Source organism: Macaca fascicularis, chromosome 2 (assembly GCF_037993035.2).
Source record: "Macaca fascicularis isolate 582-1 chromosome 2, T2T-MFA8v1.1".
NCBI lineage: Eukaryota > Metazoa > Chordata > Mammalia > Primates > Cercopithecidae > Macaca > Macaca fascicularis.
In genome coordinates this window covers 172,499,498-172,517,696 of record NC_088376.1, presented here as the reverse complement: position 1 = coordinate 172,517,696, position 18,199 = coordinate 172,499,498, and the positions used below count along the sequence as shown (strand labels likewise).

The 18,199-nt window shown below is 34.2% G+C and overlaps 1 long non-coding RNA gene and 1 other non-coding gene across 4 annotated transcripts in view; both read right to left on the bottom strand.

Annotated features, from left to right (window-relative positions):
- The window catches only part of LOC102128784 (uncharacterized), a 530,667-nt gene that overhangs the window by 438,678 nt on the left and 73,790 nt on the right, over positions 1–18,199 (bottom strand). The window lies entirely within an intron of this gene.
- On the bottom strand, positions 10,509–10,638 carry LOC123572081 (U6atac minor spliceosomal RNA). The gene has a single exon (XR_006696421.2). It is a non-coding gene; the product is annotated as a U6atac minor spliceosomal RNA (small nuclear RNA).

Here is an 18,199-nt window from a genome sequence, read left to right as displayed (position 1 = left end):
ATGTGCAAATTGACCTCAAAGTCCCTTGAACTGTGACTCACATTTTATCTGCTACAGTCAAATTTGATCTGCTTTAATCTCAATCCCAATCTCAATGAGCATATCCCGGGTTTACCTCTAATTACAGTATTATGTATTATATATGTAGTGTTTATATTTATGTGTATTATATTTATAGATATAGTATTATATAAGTATCTTTTCTAATAACCACAACTTTATTTATATCCTTTTGTAGTTTTTATTTACCAAGTAGGTGTTACTGTAATAGATTCACATTTCAGCTACCTTGCCTCAGGGTCATGATTTCCTCTGGCATTATGAGAGTTACTCTCCTACATTTCTGTTTTACACCACGAACCCTGTTAAACAGGGATAGCCCAGCTTGATTTGTAAGAAGAGGTAGTTTCTACAAAAAAATTGATGGGCTTTAAATTTTGAAAACTATTTTGTGGCAAATATCACTACAGGGCTTTGAAAACTCCAAATGAAAACTAAAGAATCAGTATTTTAGAATTTGCCATTTTAAGACCTTATTGAAGATGTAGGAAATAAGACAAAGGGACAGCAGAAGTTAAAGAAGTAAAAATACATTAAAAAAGTAAAAGTTTAAGGTCACTTGTAGGATAGAGGCTAAAAATCAAAAGAACAATTGATAGCAGAATGTTAAAGATCCTGGCTGTGACTCCAAACCTCAGTTATTTCAATGTAGTTATCCTACCACATTTTTTTAAGGTTTTGCCCATTTTGTATTCATATGGAATACCACATGGAGCTTGTGTGTGTGTGAGAGACTCAAATCTGCTATTACCCAATCTCACTAACACATTTTCTTTAAATTGCCCTGCAATTCCCAGTGACTTCAACTTCAATTTAATACCAGAATAATTGACTCCTGGTTAATTCCGAACTTCATTCACAGAGAAGAGACTGATAATGTGTACTGTATTTTCTGAGAGCCAGGCTGACTGTGCTCAGAGGGAGCTTGACTTTGTATCTTATCTTCAGGCCAGAAATCTTGAGTTCTGTTGAACACAGGGAAGCAAGAGTCGCAAATGTTATGCATCAGCAAGAAGGCATTTACCAGATGCCAGTGTCATGCTTCCTACTCTCCAGAACTGTAAGAAATAAGTTTATTTTTATTATAAAGTACCCAGTTTATGGTGTTCTGTGACAGCAACAGAAAACAGACTGTAAGACATTATGTGTAGAAAACTCAGATTTATTAAATGTTAACATATTGCTATATTTGTTCCAGATCATGCATTGTAAAATAAATAAAACATCATAAATACAGCTAAGACCCCATTCCTTATTTCTTGTCCCTTCTTTTCCAGAGGTAACCACCATTCTGATGTTAATGTTTATCAGTTTCAAACACATTTTTTTAAATGCACATACTATCATTTGTATATCTTCTAATTTGCATACATATCATCACACTCTTAAATATCATTTTATCACTCAATCTATTGATCTTTTTAGTTATACGTATTGCGATACATGAAGCTCTGACTGATTCATTTTAACTGTTATCTAGCATTCCACTTTACTAATTAAAGATATATACTTGTTACTCTATTAAGAGATGGTTAGGTAGGTTGTTGTCATTTTCCTTCTATTTTAGAAATACAGTAATTACCCTTCTTTGGCAAGTTTTGGGAAAATTTTATAAATAGATATCTAGAGGTCTACTCTTTTAGATACATAGTAGAATCAATGGGTATCTTTAGCCCTACAAAATTCTGACAAATTGCTTTCCAAAGTTTTGGTAGCAATTCATACTCTTACCAAAAAGGCTCTCTTATCTTTACCATAGTATCACTCTTAAATTTTACAAATTGATAGTGTATAGGATGGTATATAATCATGTATTTTTAACTTGTTTTTCTCTAATTACTAAAAGAATAAAGCATCTTTTAATAGTTCACTTATTATTACCTTTACATCTTTTTGTTGGTCTTATTAAGGGCCTGGGAAGTGAGCAAGGTAGAGAACAAACACAAGAGTCCAACCAGTAAGTTACAAAAATAAGTGGCTCCTGCCTAATGATAGCCTGGATATTGCATTTATAATAGAAACATATATTATAAAGATATAATATACTTATATATTATATATACTTATATAAAATATAAATATATAATATATAAGTTATATATTATATATAATATATATATTATATATATAATATAAGTTATATATTATATATAATATATATATTATATATATAATATAAATATATTATATATACTTGTATATAAGTATATATAATATAAATATATAATATATAATATATACATATATAATATATAATATACTTATATGTAAATATATAATATACTTATATATTATATAATAGATAATTTACATATAATTATATATTATATAAAATTTATATGTTATATAAATATACAATATACTATTTATGTATAATTATATACATTATATATTATATATACATGTATAATTATATATAATATATAAATATTATAAATACTATAAATATATACTTCTGTTATAAATTACACACACATAAATGTATGTGTGATAGCTTACATTGACCCTGTTGCCTTTGTATCACAGTATTCATCCTAGCAATTCTTTTTTTTTTTTTTTTTTGAGACGGAGTCTTGCTCTGCCGCCCAGGCTGGGGTGCAGTGGCCGGATCTCAGCTCACTGCAAGCTCCGCCTCCCAGGTTTACACCATTCTCCTGCCTCAGCCTCCCGAGTAGCTGGGACTACAGGCGCCCGCCACCTCACCCGGCTACTTTTTTGTATTTTTTAGTAGAGACGGGGTTTCACCGTGTTAGCCAGGATGGTCTCGATCTCCTGACCTCGTGATCCGCCCGTCTCGGCCTCCCAAAGTGCTGGGATTACAGGCTTGAGTCACCGCGCCCGGCTCATCCTAGCAATTCTTATGTACTTATTCTGCACTTCTTAAATTAAATATTCTGCCCTTCTTAAAATAATTGTCAAAGAGAAAAACAAAAACATAAAAATAATTTGAAATAATGGAGTATATTTCTCTCAAAATTGTGATGAATGAGAAAACTCTCACATGCCTCTCTGGGATAAAATGACCCTTTGAATATTTAAGTGAGTTAGGAAGACATGATAAATTTAATTAACGAGCAACAACTGAAATACAAAGGAAAGCCAGCATGGCCAAAGTCTATCAGCTATTTCTGAGAGAGAAAAACTAACATGACTATGAAATAGCTTCTTATTTTTAATTAAAGAACTATAAATCATATAAGATTTTACTGTGGGGTATATTTTTAGAGCAAGTCTTCCACTATTGTATCTCATGGAAATTTAAAAATAGAAAATCTTATTTTCTCCATTCACTGTCATTACTTTTGGTATTAATTGCCATAGATACTGTGGATATATAGGATGAAATGTTTCAAACAAGTGCAATTACTATGGCAGCTCTGCAGTTTATGACATTTTATATTTTTCCCTGATTTATATGCTTTTAGGTCACCCATTAACATGCTTTGTTGCATTCCATATAAAATGAAATGGGATCAATGCACATCTTAAACTCATTATGCTGATATTACAAATGCAAATTGCCTGCTACCTACAGAGTAGTTAAATATCATCCTGCAGTTTCCTGTTACTTATGAACAATTTAGAAATAACATCTGCAATTTTAAATATGTTTTCTTTGTCTACTCAACCTTGCAGTGTTCCCAAATACATGCCATATCTTGGAGAAAGACTTACAAAGTCAAACAGACCACGATCCCTTTGCTTGCCAGATTACTGAGTTAGAAATGAGAATCCATAGCCACTGTGTTCAAGTTACAATACTAGGAAATTCTCAATAGCTTTATTATACATTTGATTGTTGAAGTGTCAACACAAACACCTTGCTGTCCACACAGAGGGGCCATACTTCCCAGCAGGTGACTTTTGGTTTTTACAGCCTCTCATGACAGAGTAGCAAGCATTGAATATCCCAGGGCATTCCAAAGTGATGCTTTGTGAAGCTTCTCCCACCAGCAGCATTACAAAAAGGTACTGATCAGAAAATAAATAGCCAATTTGACCACAATGTGTAATAGCAATTCCAGGATAATATGGATTTCAAAAGCATAATTATGGAACTAACTCTTTAAAAATATTGTATGAGATGTCTAAGTAATTAATATGAGGACATACTCTATTCTTAATCATCAGAAAAAAAGCTTGATTCCTTTACCTCTCTTGGGTCTCACCCTACTCAAGTATAAGGCTCAGGATTTGATTAATAATTTGGGTTTTCCTCCTCGGGTTTGGGACTTCATTTGATCTCTCAATAAATGACAATGTATAGCTGGTTTTCTTTTCAAAAAGTATTTTTCTTATTTCTTCCTTATATATCTGCTACTAGTCTACTTGTACATGCTCCTTCCTAGATCTCATGTCCTGTGAACCTCCCAAAGCAGCAATTCGCTCATTTGATAAGCTCATCAATGCTTTTACGCCAATGGAAGGATAGGAAAGGAGATAATCACTAATGACCTACATTTTAGAGTTTTCTTTGCATATTTCTTTCCTGTTGTCCAATAAAGATGATTTTAATTGGAAAGTTCAAGCCTGAGAGAAGAGAAAAACAGTGAGTGGGTTGGTAGTACAAAAAGTGGCATTTTGGGATAGATAGGGCCTTGGAGATACTTTAGGGGTTATTTCTTTAATTTCTTTTACTATAGTATATGTAATGGTGATCCCAATAATGATACAATTCAAAATGCATTGTCCCTTTATTGTATCATAATAAAAATTTGTAATTAAGTTTATCTAGTGAAGTATTAATAAAGACATTGTACTGGTTTGCTAGGGCTACCATAGCAAAATACCACAGACTTGGTGGCTTAAATAACAGAATCTTATTTTCCCACCGTTCTGGAGGCTGGAAGTCCATGATCAAGGTGTGGTAGGTTGGTATCTCCTGAGGCCTCTCTTCTTGGCTTGAAGATGGTCCATTCCTTACCATGTCCTCGCATGAGCTTTCGCTTGTGTACATGAATCCCTGGTCTTTGTGTGTACAAATTTCCTTTTATAAGGACACTAGTGAGATTAGATTTGAGCACAACCTAATCACCTCATTTGAACTTAATCACCGCTTTAAGGTTTTATCTTCAAATGCATTCACATTCTGTGATATTAGGGGCTAGAGCTTCAACAGATGAATTTAGGAGGAACACAGTTCAGCCCATAAGCAACCTGAAAATCTTGCGCTCCATTTTGAATGCTTCACTTTAAAAGGAATTTTGACAAAACAGCGTATATGCATGGAGTTGTGACATAGTTTTGAATTCTGGTCATTCTTTCTTACAGAATATAGTTAAACAAATTGGTAACAACAAATATTTAGCAGAAATACAATGTGTCCCTGTCTAACAAATCTGACTGGCATTAACTAATTAGCACGTTCCAAGCCTGGACATGGTTTCTGAGTACTTTTCACTCCTGCTTTCTTGGCTGTTGCTAATAATTGAAAAGAATTGGTACATAAAAAGAAACTTATCTAATTCACATCTTAAACTGGAGGACATAAAATTAAAAACATATACTGTAAATAAGTTAATATATTTGTGTTATTCCTCCATACCTAAACACTATTGTATTAATACAGCCTATAAGCATGGGTGCTCAGTGTTCTTCAAAAATAGTATGTATTATTGGCATTTATGTGGACAAATTCATTGTGCTGTACTCTGCATTGGCCACTACTGCATTGTTTCCTACTCTGCACCGGCTACTCCTAAATGTTTGCAATATTCCGCAGTCATTTTGACAACCAAAACTGTCCCTTCATGTTTCCAAATGTCTCTTGAGGTAGGTTCTGCTACAATTATGAAGTGCAAAAAGCTACCAATGCAGTCATATTGCATGATAATAATATCATCTAAAATCCTTTAAGATTTTTCAAAAGTTGTGTTTCTCAACCTGCTTTGCTTGTTCTCAGAGTTTTGTAGGTATGGTTGTTAAATGTTACCTTGCTGATTTAGCAATGTATACCAGATTTTGAAAAAGTTTGCCATTTGACCCTGCATCTCCATTTCTAGAAATTGAATATGTATACAGGCAAGTATATAGAGATGAATGCACACAGGTATTATCAAAACATTCTTGATCATGATAACACATATCAATCTACTAAATGTTTGTGCAGAGTCCATTGTTAATTATAGTATATCTACCTAGTGGAATACCATGTAGTCACCATGATGTTGAATGACACATAAATTTATTAACCTGGAAAGATGATAATTCAGAAAACAGTACAATAAAATAATATTCCAATATGTTACAAAGTGTGTGTATAACAATACACAGGATAAAAAAAAATTGTATTGTTTTAAAATTTATTGTTTCATGGTACTAGAAAACAATAAGTTATGTTAGGTTATTTAATGTATGTGTATTAGGGCTGGCATATAACTTTTTGTAATATGGCTCCTAGTTTTTTACAATAAATACTTATTACTGTTATAATCAGAAAAAAAAATTCTCATAATTTATCTTGTCATGTTTGATTCATAATTTCACCCTAAGATCTTCTACATCCCAATTCAATCATTCAATGTATTTTTGTATCATTCCTAAACCTGAAAAAGAGTCTCCAAGTCTTGACTCAAATTTTGAATAGACTCAACTACACAGGACTAAAGAAAGAACCTTAAGCTAAGTCACTAGAAAATCCCTTTATTAGCCAATACCCTTTTAGTAAAGTTACTCAACTATATGATTCACAAGAGTGTCAATAAAGATTTAGTGTAAATTGCCTTGTTGAGTTCCCCAAGTGATATATCAATTGCCTTGTCCTTATCCATTTAGAGTAGTAGTTATAAAATATTTTTAAAAGTACATAAAGCAAGGAAAATCAAGAGAGAGAGAAAGGAAGGAAGGAAAGAAGGAAGGTAGGAGGGTAGGAAGAGAGGAAAGCAAGAAAGTAAAGAAGGAAAAAAATGTGATAATTTGATTTGATTTATTTTTTTGTAAACCCATGCTGATCCCCTTCAATAAGCTGTTCTAGAATCTTTCCTGAATCTCTAATATGCTTCCCAACTACGTCATGATATTTTTTTGCCTTCAGATGTTGGCCTATGCCATCGTTTTCTTCTGAAAAGCTCTCTCAGCTCCCTGTCCCCTCCACACTTCTGTCCTGCCTTCCCCCACACATATACCTTCACATCTTAATTTTCATTTTTTAGTGGATCTTCTGGTAAGAAATTAAAATCTTTTACTTTATACTCTTTGGAATCCCATTTTGTAATATTTGCTTCTGCATTAACTGCTTATTTACTTGTATGTAATCTCTGGATCATAAACTCATTAAAGTTCAGGTTAGTTTTCTGTTTACCACCACATTCCTAACACCTAATACCATATCTGGCACATTGGTATAAATGATTACTGAATGACTAAATGGCTGAATAAAAAAATTAATCAATCAATATATTGCCCATAGTGAACATCAAAGTCACCAATAGTCTGGAGTTTATGGAATGGGTAACTTCATCTGCCTGTTTGCAGCTTTCTGGAATATTTCCATTCTCTTAAGAGCCTTTCCAAATTTTTAGACAGGGGCTTAGAATTAACATGTGAGACTTCTGAGCCCCCAGTATGTAATTCAGCTAAGTTTATAACCTTGATTTGACTCAAAGTTCTCAAAGCCTCTCTTGATTTTCCTGTACTTCAGTTTCCTTTTACCAGTATTTCTCCAGATGCTTTTTGTTCTGCAGAAATATTATTTATAATTCATATTTAATTGATTAAAATAATGAAAGTTATTATCAGAATTTAAACTCCTACAAAATAAGTTATTGATTTTAAAATTCTAAAGCAAAGTATGTTTTCTGAATTAATAGACACAAAGTCTTTGAATATTAGCATTTGGGAAAACAAGAGAAATTTGGTTAAAAAAAAAAAAAAAAAAAACTATCAACTGACCCCGATAAATGTTGACCAGAAAGAATTAAATGATAACAGTAATAATGAGAATCACAAAAGCAACCAGGTCTGGTGTCTCGTCTCATATTTAAATACTCTCAACTGTAAAATCCATTATAAACTGTGAAATTACAATTGTTTCCCAGCAGAAAGTGATCATTAATAGCGCTGGTGACCAATTCCTAATTTAGATAGAATTTTAAAGACCTGCCCCTAAACAGGGATTTTATTATGAGCACTTTTTTTGGTTCACAAACACCAGCTATTCTCAAATAGTTTATTTAACATGTCAACATTGTCTAGTAAGTATTAACCATTTTATTGCCCAGAGGTTACAAAGGGGCTTGTTTGACATTAGCTTGCATTTGCCCTCACAATTCCAAAGACTTTTTTCAAAGAAGATAATCAGCATAGAGAGATATTAGAAAGGAGTACGCAAATGCAGAGGTGAATACGAGGTCACGCTCATGACTTTCTGAAGCAATAGCAAAAGCAAAAGGAAAAAAGATCACAAAGAAAATTTAAAAATGGTCTTTTAACAGAGACAAAAGCAGTTTACTTCCAGAGGCATGTTGTTTACTACTCTATTTAGAATATCATATCCCCAAATCTAGCTCACAAATCATGTTGCAAACATCTTTATAATTTAAATATATAGCCCAGTTAATTCTGAAGCACAAATGTGTAAAGTTCCCTCACTTCCTTGACTTGAAGAGTGAATATTTTCTCATGTTGTACGTGAAAAGAATTCCTGAAGGATTTTTATGAACGTAGAACTGTAGGTCTCACCAACGCTTCCATACTAAGCAAGCTGGTAAGATCAATAACAAAGAATAACAGTCTTGAAGCAACCAAACAAATAGGAATTTGGTAGGATCACAATGGGATGATCACTTAGTCCTTTGAGGGAGTGTGGATAAAAGAATAAACATCTGGGGTTATGGGTTACTATAGTTCTCTATTTTAAATCTTTATTTTCCTTACTTTTCACAATTTTTATGTATTATGTTTGCCATTATAAAGAAAATTAAATATTTTGCTATGGCTGTCGAGAGTGGAGTGAAATATCTAAGCTGGGGTACATATGAATAAAGGTAGATTGAAAAGGCTTGGGCTAAATTGCGTTAAAGATTGTTTTAAACAATGAGTCAAAAAGAGATTGGGGAAAAGAAAAAGTCATTTGATCAGATAATAAGTGTCTTCTAAAAAGCAAATTGCTGATAGAGAGAATCGATTATTTCTATTTATGGCAAAGGGCAAAGAGTGGGGTTTTTCATGAATAATTCTGGGGTCATTTTTATCTAACATCTTATAAATGATCCGAAGCAGAAGTGCAGAGTAAAATCTCACAGTTCAGAAGCACGCAAGTCTTCCAGAGAGTGAAGTGACAAGTGAATGAAGATAAGCAGTAGTAAATTTCTCAGAATCTGCAAGGGACAGTGTAACAGACAGAGAACCCTTTGAAGGTAGAGACCATGTAACTTCATTCCACTCTATCTCTAACTCCAATCGCATGGTGTGCACCCCAATATTTTTGCATAGAAAAAAGAAGGAAGTTTGTAAAGTGGAAAACCAAAAAGTTAAGTCAAGCAGAGCAATCTATGATACTAAAGAAGTATAATTAGTAAACTTAAGATCAGTCAGCTGTTATCTACAGCCCTGCAAAAGGACAAGAAAATAGATGGAGGAAGTGAGCTCAATATGCCCCTGGGACTAAGACCACAAAGTCAATTCAGTTCAATGCAGCAAAGATGGAGCACAGGAGGAGACCCTGGTATAGACAGACTTGAAGTGAGTGACAACAAAGTGGTCTGGATTAAATAATACCACTCGCCAGTTGAACGTAATTGAGCACTTTACAATTCTCTAATTTAATTAGCTATTTGCACTTGGCTTATACTCTGATAAATCTTCATACTTACAGTAAAGCAACTTTATGAAAGACAATGGCCAGAGAAGTTAGAACAAGAGATTATTTTTTGAAAAATTTAGATTTTTTTATTCTGAGATTTTTTTTTTTAGCCTTGATTTTATAGATTGCATTTCCATGGCCACATTTGACATATTTCTCTGTCCCTTTGGTTTTCTCCAAATTGATAGTTTTACAGATTCCAGCAGATTTAGGTTCAACTTTAGCAAAAATACTGTTTGAGGATACATTTATTTTAAGGAGACTCTCAAATGTCTTCCAGAGGTCAATGAGATGTGCAAAAGGGAGTTCACTTAGATAATATCATTTTAGGGGTGTATTTCAGAAAAAAAATATAGCTCATAAATAAAAAATTTACTCATTTTACTCCAAATAGCTGTACAGATAATTCCAAAAATAGTTACAAAGACTTTTTTTTTAAAGCTCTGTCATTGAAATGAATGTAAGACACTCTCAAGGTGACAATTTTCTTGTGAGGTATGAAATTCCCTGTATGTTTGGAAAATTAATCCTTGTTGCTGTTGTTTTACTATTTTGTTTTATGATACTGATTCTCAAGAGTTTAAAGCCTAGTTGGGGATCCACAATAGACACAATAAAATAATTAAAGAATACAAACAAATGCACTAGAAGGTACTTAATAAAATGTCCTTGGAAGTAGGTGTCAATGCCTTAATAATCTTGTGTGTTGTCAGGCCCGAGGGCCTCTTCCATTCTTGTCAGGGGGAGTGCTAGCCTTCTCTCCTTTCATACAACACAGTAAAATATCCTTGGGAAGAACTAATTCTCACCAAGAAAAGAGAGAGTATTTTCTATATTTGGGGAATATCCAATACTATTAAAATCTTGATAACTAAGCCAAATTGGAAAACGTATAGTGATTGGCAGGAAGAGATGCTTAAGGATAGCGTTATCTGATGGTTCTTGAAAGAAACAGAATGACAAAGGGGAAAAAAAGGACTTATTAAAATTATTTAAATTTCCAAAATTCAATGACAATACGAATGTTTAGACAAGTTACACCTGTGCTTGATTCTAGGTTCATATTTTATACATCAAACAGGTGTAATAATGTCTTGTTAAATGTAGCAAAGTTAATAATAAATTGGGTTCACAGTAAATAAATAAATAGGCAGTGATTTTAATAACTACTATAAAAATATCTTAGGAAGTAGTGGGTTGGAAAAAAAATTCTAAGTTAATACAATATTAGAGTAACATTAATAGAATCTTTCAGAGTGTGAGAAAATGTGCTCACAAGTAGTTATCAGTGGTTAAGCTAATCAAAAAAGAAACTCAACAGAACTTTTAGTCCAAGGACATTACCTTATCAATATTTTTATTTAGGAGTTCTCACATAAGTCATTCTGAGAACTACAAAATATGTCTTCATGAGATGCACTTATCAATGGAATAAAAATAAACCATATGATAAAATATCCTGTAATTCTACAATGGTATTCAGGGTGGGGCAATGTGATGCAGCAATGAGTAGATAATAACTTGGAAATTATCTGATGAAAGTTTTGTGTAGGTAAAATACAAAACAACTTTTTGCCACCCCATGTCCTTCCTCATGATAGATTCTATGAAATACCCTGAATTGTGTCCACAGATATACCACCTTCAGTTTTACTGTGGGCCAATAAGAGAGCCAGGTATCTATCAATGATAATCATGATATAAAAAAAAGTATGAGTGCATATTTATGTGTGTATGATTGTTTATCTATTTGGGATGAAACCGTGACTAAGTTTTTTGTCCACTGAAAATTGACCTATGCTTTTCTCCCTACCTTTTCATATGGCTAAAAGATAGGAGTTTAATTTATCCTCCTGACATTTTCTCAAACATATTTCTAGTGATCTAGGCAATGTATTCTAGCTAATGTATCTTACTTGACCTATCAGGAGTATTTGACACTCTTAATCAGTTCTTATTCATTGAAATGCTTCTCTCTTGGTTTCCAGGACACCAAACTTAGCATTTTCCCCTCCACGTCACTGAATTCTCCTTTGCCCTTTTCCAGCTATTTTTCATCCCTTTGACCTCCAACCATCAAAGTGCCCCAAGGATGAGTCCATTAATCTTTTCTTTATCCACACTCCCTCTCTTTATGATCTTATTTAGTCTAAAAATTTAAATACTAACTATGCCAAACACTCCCAAATTTAGACCTCCTGCCCACTTTTCTCTCAAACTGTAATCTTCTATTTCCAACTCCCTCTTCAGGACCTTCACGTTAATATTAAACAGGTAACTCAAATGCAACATGTCCCAAACTGTACTCCTGTATCTCAGTCCCAACCCTACATTCTACAATCTTCTCCTTTTGGTAAGTGTGATGCCATCTTTCTGGTTACTGAGACAGGACCACTAGAATCAGTGATGGCTCTCCTTGTCCTATCAAGTCCCAAATTCAATCTCAGCAAATCCTGTTGATTCTATTTTCAAAATATGTCCAGAACTGACCTTTGTCTTCACTTCCCAGGTGCTGATACCGCCCAGTTCCAAAGCATCATCATCTCTCACCTGGATTAAATCTGTAGTCTTGTAACTGGTTTCCCAACTCCAATCTTGGCCACAGTTCTTCCACCCATTACCAATCTGTTCTCAACCCAGTGGCCAGAGAGATTCTTCTAAGCCTAAGTCATGGCACAAAACTCTTTCCAAACCTCTTCTTATCTTTCCTAGATTAAAATCACTCTGGAATAAGGGAAAGAGATGGAATTAGAGATGAAATGGAGCTGGAGCCTATCATGAGGGCTCTGAAGGCCTTCTTGAGAGCTTGGGATTCTTCTGTGGGAAAGAGGGGAGACTTTGCAATGTTTTGAGCAGACTGTTTTCTGTCACATGGTGATAATAGCTCCAAGAAAAAATAAAACAGAGAAGTGGGGAGGAGAGAGTACTGGTGTGAGAAGTGATGGCAAAAACTGCAATTATTTTTGCACCAACCTAATAATATTAATCAGACTGGATCAGGAGAAGTCTAAAACCCAGGAGGGAGCAAGACATATGAATATCCGGGGATATGTTATTCTAAGAAGAAGAAGCAGTAAATGTAAAGGAAGGCCCTAATTTGGGAGTATAGCTTACTTATTCAAAGAAATTTTACTTCACATGATATACATTTAGTAACGACTTATTAAATAACTGATTAGATAACTCTTAATTTAGATGTAATTGTATATATTGACCCAAACTTTAAAATTATTTTCAGTGGCCTGATTCCATAATTAATACAGTCCCAATAAAGTTCACAATCTACTGGCTTTCGCTTTTCACACGGCACTAGCTAAAGAGAACAGAAGATGCTATGAGTACACATTTAAAAAATCCTTTTCTGACAGCTCCACTCTTCCCAGTCTGGGTAAGGTAACCCTTCTCTGTGCTATTATTCTGTTTTTCTTTTTTTCAATAGACATGGGGTTTCACCGCGTTAGCCAGGGTGGTCTTGATCTACTGACCTCATGATCCGCCCGCGTCGGCCTTTCAAAGTGCTGGGATTTCAGTCATGACCCACCGCATCCGGCGCTATTATTCTTTATTATGCTTATCTTAGCCCTCATTATACTGGATGTACTTGTGTCTAACCCCACTATTGAGATTTTAGAGGTTAATAAATAAATTCTTCCTTGTCTGAGAAAGGTAGATAGACATGGGAATTGAACACATAGAGACTTTAAGATGTTAGTTTTATTATTGACTTATTAAAAGAAGAAAAAGTTTGGAATAAAGATATATGACCAAATAATCATGATAATGTTCATGACTGAGTTAGATATCTAATACTCACTTTACTAGTTGTCACAGTTGGACTAACATTGGCCTCCTCTGATCTGTGGAGAAAGCCCCTATTACCGCATAACAGAAAGCGGATATGAGCACTTGCTTCTTGTAAGCAGAAAGATTCCAAATCTGAGTACTTCCACAGGGGTGAAGCCATGCATGCCTAGTACTCAATCCTATATTCTCCATCCGATAAAACATTTAACCTTCTCTAGGGAGGATTGGTAAAGAGGCAAAGAAAACTCAAGATTGATGATTTTCCTCTACTTGGAAACAGGATTGATCCATAAAGTCTCAACACTCAAGGATGCCTGTATGTCATGTTCTCCATTTAATTCTCAGTGCTTAAGAAACTGCCTGGTATATAGAAAGTTAAAAACAAATATTGGATTAAATAAGTAGTTAAAGATCATGGTAAAAATCTAATATTATCCTTTTCTCACCCCCTAAAAACTAAACGCGTCAAAATTATCCAGAGGAGGCAGTCTAGATGGAGTATATGCTTAAGGTTCTTGCTTAGTTTCTGCAGCGTCCTGCCAATACTGCCAAAACTTATCTTTATGTCTAGTTTAAAATTAATCACCAAGATAGTATTTCTCATTCATCTAGGAAAACTACACAATGAAAACAATATTAAGAACCACTCTCTTGTTTTGGATATATAGGAGCCAAGGACTGGCCAGAGGGTATGGAATGGGTGATCCGAGCGATCCAACACAGTATAGATGAAAAGAACATGTACCATCCAACTGAGGTGTCACTCCAAAGAAGCCAGGCAGAGACCCAAAAATCCAATTTATTTTTATTTTTAATGGCTACATAGTAGATATATGTATTTATGGAATATCAAATATGAGATATTTTGATACAAGCATACAATGCCTAATAATCACATGAGGGTAAATAGGGTATCCATCACCTCAAGCATTTATCCTTTCTTTGTGTTACAGACCAGTCAATTCTACTTTTTGAGTTATTTTTACTTGTACCATAAATTGTTGACTATAGTCATCCTGTTGTTCTATCAAATATTAGATCTTACTCATTCTATTTTTTTGTACCCATTAACCATTTCCACTTTCCCCAACCTTCACCACCCCTTGTAACCTCTGGTAAACATCATTCTACTCTCTATCTCTGTAAGTTCAATTATTTTAATTTTTAGATCTCAAAAATAAGTAAGAGTATGTGACGCTTGTCTTTCTGTGCCTGGCTTATTTCACTTAACCAAATGAACTCTAGTACCACCCATGCAGTTTCAAATGATAAGATATCATCTTTTATGACTAAATAGTACTCCACTGTGTACATTTTGCATGTACATTTTGCACATTTTATATTGCGTACATGTACTATATTTCTTTATTCATTTATCTGTTGTTGGAAACTTACATTGCTTCTAATTCTTGGCTATTGCAAATCGTGCTGCAATAAACGTGGGAGTGCAGAAATCTCTTCGATACACTGATTTTCTTTTTGGAGGGCATATACTTAGCAGTGAGATTACTGGGTTATCTGGTAGCTCTATTTTTAGTTTTTGGAGGAACCTTCAAATTATTCCCCAGAGTGATTGTAATAATTTATATTCCCACCAATGGTGTACAAATGTTCCTTTACTTCACATGCCAGCCAGCATTTATTATTAACATTCTCTTGAATAAAAGCTATTTTAATTGGGGTAAGATGATATCTTGTTATCGTTTTGATTTGCATTTCTCAGTCAATCAGTTATATTGAGCACCTTATCATGTACCTGTTTGCCATCTATGTCTTCTTTTGAGAAATGTCTACTCAGATCTTTTGCCCATTTTTAAGTCATATTATTAGATTTGTTCCTACAGAGTTGTTTGAGCTCCTTACATATTCTGGGTTTTAATACCTCATCAAATGGATAGTGTGCAAATATCTTCTTCCATTATTTGGGTTGTATCTTCACCCCATTGTTTCCTTTGCTGTGCCAAAACTTTTTAACTTGATGTGATCCCATTTGTTGATGTTTGCTTTTCTTGTCTGTGTTCATGAGATATTACTCAATAAATCTTCATCCAGTCCAACGTCTTGGAGAGTTTCCCCAGAGTTTTCTTTTTTTTTTTTTTTAATTTATTTATTATTATTATACTTTAAGTTGTAGGGTACATGTGCATAACATGCAGGTTTGTTTCATATGTATACTTGTGCCATGTTGGTGTGCTGCACCCATCAACTCGTCATTTACATCAGGTATAACTCCCAATGCAATCCCTCCCCCCTCCCCCCTCCCCATGCTAGGCCCCGGTGTGTGATGTTCCCCTTCCTGAGTCCAAGTGATCTCATTGTTCAGTTCCCATCTATGAGTGAGAACATGCGGTGTTTGGTTTTCTGTTCTTGTGATAGTTTGCTAAGAATGATGGTTTCCAGCTGCATCCATGTCCCTACAAAGGACACAAACTCATCCTTTTTGATGGCTGCATAGTATTCCATGGTGTATATGTGCCACATTTTCTTAATCCAATCTGTCACTGATGGACATTTGGGTTGATTCCAAGTCTTTGCTATTGTGAATAGTGCCGCAATAAACATACGTGTGCATGTGTCTTTATAGCAGCATAATTTATAATCCTTTGGGTATATACCCAGTAATGGGATGGCTGGGTCATATGGTACATCTAGTTCTAGATCCTTGAGGAATCGCCATACTGTTTTCCATAATGGTTGAACTAGTTTACAATCCCACCAACAGTGTAAAAGTGTTCCTATTTCTCCACATCCTCTCCAGCACCTGTTGTTTCCTGACTTTTTAATGATCACCATTCAAACTGGTGTGAGATGGTATCTCATTGTGGTTTTGATTTGCATTTCTCTGATGGCCAGTGATGATGAGCATTTTTTCATGTGTCTGTTGGCTGTATGAATGTCTTCTTTTGAGAAATGTGGACATCCAGTTTTCCCGGAATCATTTATTAAAAGGCTGTCCTTTCCCCAAAATATGTTCCTGGCACCCCTGTCAAAAATGAATTAACTGTAGATGTATGAATTTATTTCTGGATTCTATTGTATTCCATTGGTCTATGTGCCTGCTTTTATTACAGTACCATGATTTTTTGATTATAATAACTCTGTACTAAAATTTGAAGTCAGGTAATGTAATTCCTCCACTTTTGTTCTTCTTGCTCATAGCTTTGAGCTATTCTAGACCTGTTGCTGTTCCATATAAATTTTAGAATTTTTTTAAAATTTCAATTTCTGTGAAGAATATCATGGTGTTTTAATAGAAATTGCATTGAATCTGTAGGTTGCTCTGGTTAGTATAGATACTTTAATTATATTGATTATTCTAATCCACGAACATGGGATATATTTGCATTTCTTTGTGTTTTCTTCAGTTTCTTTCATCAGTGTTTCACAGCTTTTACTGTGATGTAGACATCTTACACTTACTTGGTTAATTATTAGGTATTTTATTTTATTTCTAGCCATTTCAAATGGGATTTTTCCTTGATTTTTTTTTTGAGACGGAGTCTCACTCTGTCGCCCAGGCTGGAGTGCAGAGTGCACTGGAGCCATCTCGGCTCACTGCAACCTCTACCTCCTGGGTTCCAGGGATTCTCCTGCCTCAGTCTCCTGAGTAGCTGTAATTACAGGCATGCACCACCATGTCCAACTAATTTTTATTTTTGTATTTTTGGTAGAGATGGGGTTGACCAGGCTGATCTTGAACTCCTGCCCTCAGGTGATCTGCTGGTCTCAGACTCCCACATTCCTTAATTTCTTTTTCAGATTGTTTGCTGCTGGCATATGGAAATGCTACTGATTTTTGTATGTTGATTTTGTATCTTGCAATTTTACTATATATTTTTTTTAGAGTTCTAACATTTTTTTTGGTGGAGTCTTTAGGATTTTCCAAACATAAGATTATCTAATCTGGAAAGAATAATATTATAACTTATTTTCTTCCTATTTGGATGCCCTTTATTTCTTGTCTGATTATTCTAGCTAGGACTTCTGGTACTGTGTTGAATAACATTGGTAAAAGTGGGCATTCTTCTCTTATTCCAGATCTTAAAGGGAAGGCTTTCAGTATTTTCCAATTTACTATGATACAAGATATGGGTCTGTCATATATGGCTTTTATTGTGTTTAGGTATGTTCCTTCTATACCCAGTTTTTTTAATGGTGTTTTTCTATGATGGGATGTTGAATTTCATTAATTAGATTTTCAGCATCAATTGAAATGACCATATGGTTTTTGTCCTTCATTCCATTGATATGATGCATAACACTGATTGTTTTGCATATATTGAAGTATCCTTGCACCCCTAGATAAATTCTTCTTGGTAATAATTATGGTTAATGTAATGTGTTGTTGAATGTGGCTTGCTAGAAATTTGTGGAGGATTTTTGCATCAATGTTCTTCAGGGATAGTAGCCAGTAGTTTATTTATTTTTTATTTTTTAATGTTTTGTATGCTTTTGGTATCATGATAATACTGGCCTCATAGAATGAGTTTGGAAGTATTTTCTGCTCCACTTGTTTTTGGGGGGTGGGGAGAA